Here is a 3759-nt window from a genome sequence, read left to right as displayed (position 1 = left end):
TAATTCTTTCTTCCAATATGATTCTCTGGATTAGTAGGTCATTATTTTTTTTCGGTGCATTTATAGATCAATTATATGTTATAAATTTAGGATATGTTTGAACTTTACTATTGCACATTTTTTGGATTCCATTAAATTGTATCTATTATACCCATCAATACCTTAAAAATTTTCAAAACTTCAAACTTTGACCATTCAAATAAGCCACATTTATCCCCACCTACCCTCTCTCCTTATCACAAATCCACAACAATAATCCCAGCTTATTATTATTGTCCTTCTCTTCACTAAACATAGAAGAAAAATAGAATCATTGTTAAACAATTAAACACACACACACACATAGAAGAAAAATATAATCACTGATAAATAATTAAACACACACACACTCTCGCTTACTCTTCTCCAAATCCCACAAACACCAATCTCACCAGGTTTTTGCCAGAACCAGTCACAACCCAGATTTCTAAAGCAAAAAATTTCCAGAACCCAAAAAATTTCCACAAAAGAATTCTCTCACAACAGATTATGTACCAGAACCAAAATGCTATGAAAAATAAAGAATTACAACAAAAGTACAATAATATATAGGAGTTCCAATTAGAAAAGAGAGTAGAAAGAAAATAAATATGCATTCAATATCACGTTTCTGAAATTTAAATATTTTTAAAGTTTAAACTAATAAGTTTCACAAAAGACATCATGAGATAAAATCAATCAAATCCCTTCTCTCAATCATCTTTATTTTATTTTATTTTACCCAACAAATTAGCATAATTGAAAATATCATTGACTTTCTAGTGATACAATCTCTGAAATTTACATGAATGTCCTTACAGAGTCTTTTCTGTTATATATAAACAGAAATTATTTTAACTGAAATCATTTATACGTTCCATTATTCAGAACTACAGTCGAGTTCTTATAAATTTAAGTATTTTTTAATATTCCGAAGATTTTCTTGCAGTCTTGAACAATGGCAATATTCACTTCAGATTCTTTGACATTAATGTGAGAATTTATCCTAGCCATATTTATATTTATTACTTAGAAGGCTATACTGAGAAAGAGCTTCTAAGAAAAAAAATAGTTTCAAAATATCAAATGGTGATTTCTCTTTCGACAAAAAAACAACACTTAGACACCGCTTTCGAGGCAAGCATAATTGTGTAGTGAAGAACAAGTTAAAACGTTGAAAGTTGTGCTTGATGTTTTAGGAAACAATACTTGAAGCTATTAATTAATAAAAAGAAATATATAATCATAAGTACTTGAAAAATTTTGCTGTTAAGATCTGGTCATTCTCAAATATACCAATCCATAACTAAGAAATGCACAATTTCATATTTGTAACCAATCCTATATCACTGTCTAATACGCATTTTTTCTGCTAACCTCCAAACTCTCTAAAAAAACAACCATGCAAACCATGTATACGGAGGACAATTATGGGACCAATGTAACATTTATTCTATCAGAAGGCATACTTTGGCAAACAAAGAACATTTAAATTCACATAAAATTTTCATACAGCCTGCTTGGAATGTATCTGATTTGAAATCATAGATGAATTGAATTCTATTCCTTGCTTTGGAATAGAAAAAAAAACATGAAGTTGAATTCAGGTGAGAATTCCAATTCTCATTTTACCCCCATTTACAAATCAGACTTACTTTGGTCTGATTTCAAAATCAATTCTCACCTAAATTTTACTTAAACTGTGCAATATCAAAAATACCTCTGTCCAAATTATAAAAGTTGCCGCAAACTGAGATAAATTCCTTTTGCATCTTCTTATTCTTCTTCGTTTTCTTCTTCTCATTACCATTCAACATTGAGCTTTCAGCATGAGCATGTCCACAACCCTCACTTTGGAACCACTCTCCGGCTTCAACACACACAGAGGCATCCCCATTTCCATTATTCACCGCTCTTTAAGGCCCAAGACATTGTTATTCCCTCCACCTTCTTCTCTCTCTTCTTCCACCATCATCAAGAGTTCCTCTTGGTCTTGGTCGGTATCCTACAAGCTCCACGCTCCAAAGTTTGAAGCTTTTGCCGCAAACACTGACACCCTCGAGCCCCTTCAATCCTCTGATGTATTATTCAGCAAGATTTTTCCCATCAACATAACTGAATTGGTCTCTCTCCTCTCTATTTTCCTCTTTTTTTTAATTTATTTTTTAATTCTCTTATATTGCTTGCTTTGTGGAGCAAGTTATGGAATACCCAGAAAAAATAGTTTTTTATAGGGAAACTGAGAAGAAATAAAGGGTATCGTTAGAATTTAGAGTTGTTCTGTGATTTTTTCCCCCTCAAAAAAGGTTGAAAGGGGGGGGGTTGAATGTTTGGATCAGCTCAATCAGCTTTTATTGTTGTTGGATATTATTTGCTTTTCGTTTTCTTTTGGTTTCGTTTGATTTTTTGACCAATCAAATAGATTGGTAATAGTGTAGTAGTATATAATAAGTTGTATGTTGCACTTTTTCAAAAAGTAGTTAACCTAACATGAAAGACAGTATTTTTTATTTTCCCATCTTTAATTTGTTTATTAATTCTTATTGTGTTGTTATACAATAAATTTTGGTCTTTGGCATTGATGAACTGTTGTCTTACTTGGAATGGAATCTACAGTTGGAGGGAAAGATCTTTGTTAGATTGGATCAGGGGAAAGACTTGAGAAATTGGGAGCTAACTGTAGGTTGCAATCTACCTAGGAAATGGATTCTTCATTGGGGAGTTTCCCACTTAGATGATGTTGGAAGGTAACATCAATGCTAAACTAAGTGTTATTGGTTTTCTTCAACTCTTATTTTGTTTGAAATTCTTGATGATTGTACTTTCTTTAAGTTCTGTTGTTATTGATCAAATTAAGTTACACGATTGGGTCTAAAAGATTGATTATGCAGTGAATGAGATCAGCCTCCTCGTGATATGATACCCCTAGGATCTGTTCCTATAAAGGTATACAAAGTTTTCTTGTTTTTCTCATGATCTCACACATGGCACTTGATCCTTATTGGGATGCAAAAAGTTTGACTATAAAGTAAAAAATTTTAGGACTATGCAATTGAGACACCTTTGAAGAAATCAACGTCATCTTCTGAAGGAGATAATTTTCATGAGGTCAAGATTGATCTTACATCCAACAGTGTAATCTCCGCAATTAATTTTATTCTCAAGGTTTGTTTTGTAGCAAGTTGTTGTTTGAGATTTAATTTATTCATGTTGGATTTGTGATTGATCTATGGGACTTGACTGAACTTTTCTTTTTGCCTCATGTTATTATGTTTTTGTGTGGTCCTGTCGACCCAGGATGAGGAAACTGGTGCTTGGTTTCAACACAAAGGAAGAGATTTCAAGGTTCCTCTAGTCAGCTACCTGAAGGAGGATGCTAATATAATTGGACCTAAAAAGGGCTTTAGTTTTTGGCCAGGTACATCAAAATTATTAAGCATTGTGTATTTTTTTTCAATTTTTTATTTCATTTTATTGCTGCTTCAATATATGTATATGCTATTTCATCTATTGCTCTTTGTTCCTTTAGTGAGTGTCAACTGTCACATAGATGATAGTACAATGATACTCTATAGGTCATGGTTCTAATAGGTCATCTCCTATGTATTTAAGTATTTTAAATCAAACACTTTCTCATAAGATGCTTAGATAATGATCAATAGAGTGAACAACCATTGAATTATTGGTGCAACTAAAATACAAAGAAGAAATGTATTTTCAGTTTAAATGTAAATGAGTTAT

At 32.0% G+C, this 3759-nt stretch overlaps 1 long non-coding RNA gene across 1 annotated transcript; it reads left to right on the top strand.

Annotated features, from left to right (window-relative positions):
• LOC107618169 lies at nt 1523-3662 on the top strand. The gene is made up of 5 exons (XR_002361744.1): nt 1523-2141; nt 2635-2765; nt 2910-2964; nt 3061-3183; nt 3316-3662. It is a non-coding gene; the product is annotated as an uncharacterized LOC107618169 (long non-coding RNA).

This window comes from Arachis ipaensis, chromosome B01 (assembly GCF_000816755.2).
Source record: "Arachis ipaensis cultivar K30076 chromosome B01, Araip1.1, whole genome shotgun sequence".
Taxonomy (NCBI): domain Eukaryota; kingdom Viridiplantae; phylum Streptophyta; class Magnoliopsida; order Fabales; family Fabaceae; genus Arachis; species Arachis ipaensis.
Note: the sequence above shows the minus strand (reverse complement) of the source record. Positions and strands in the feature narration are given on the sequence as shown.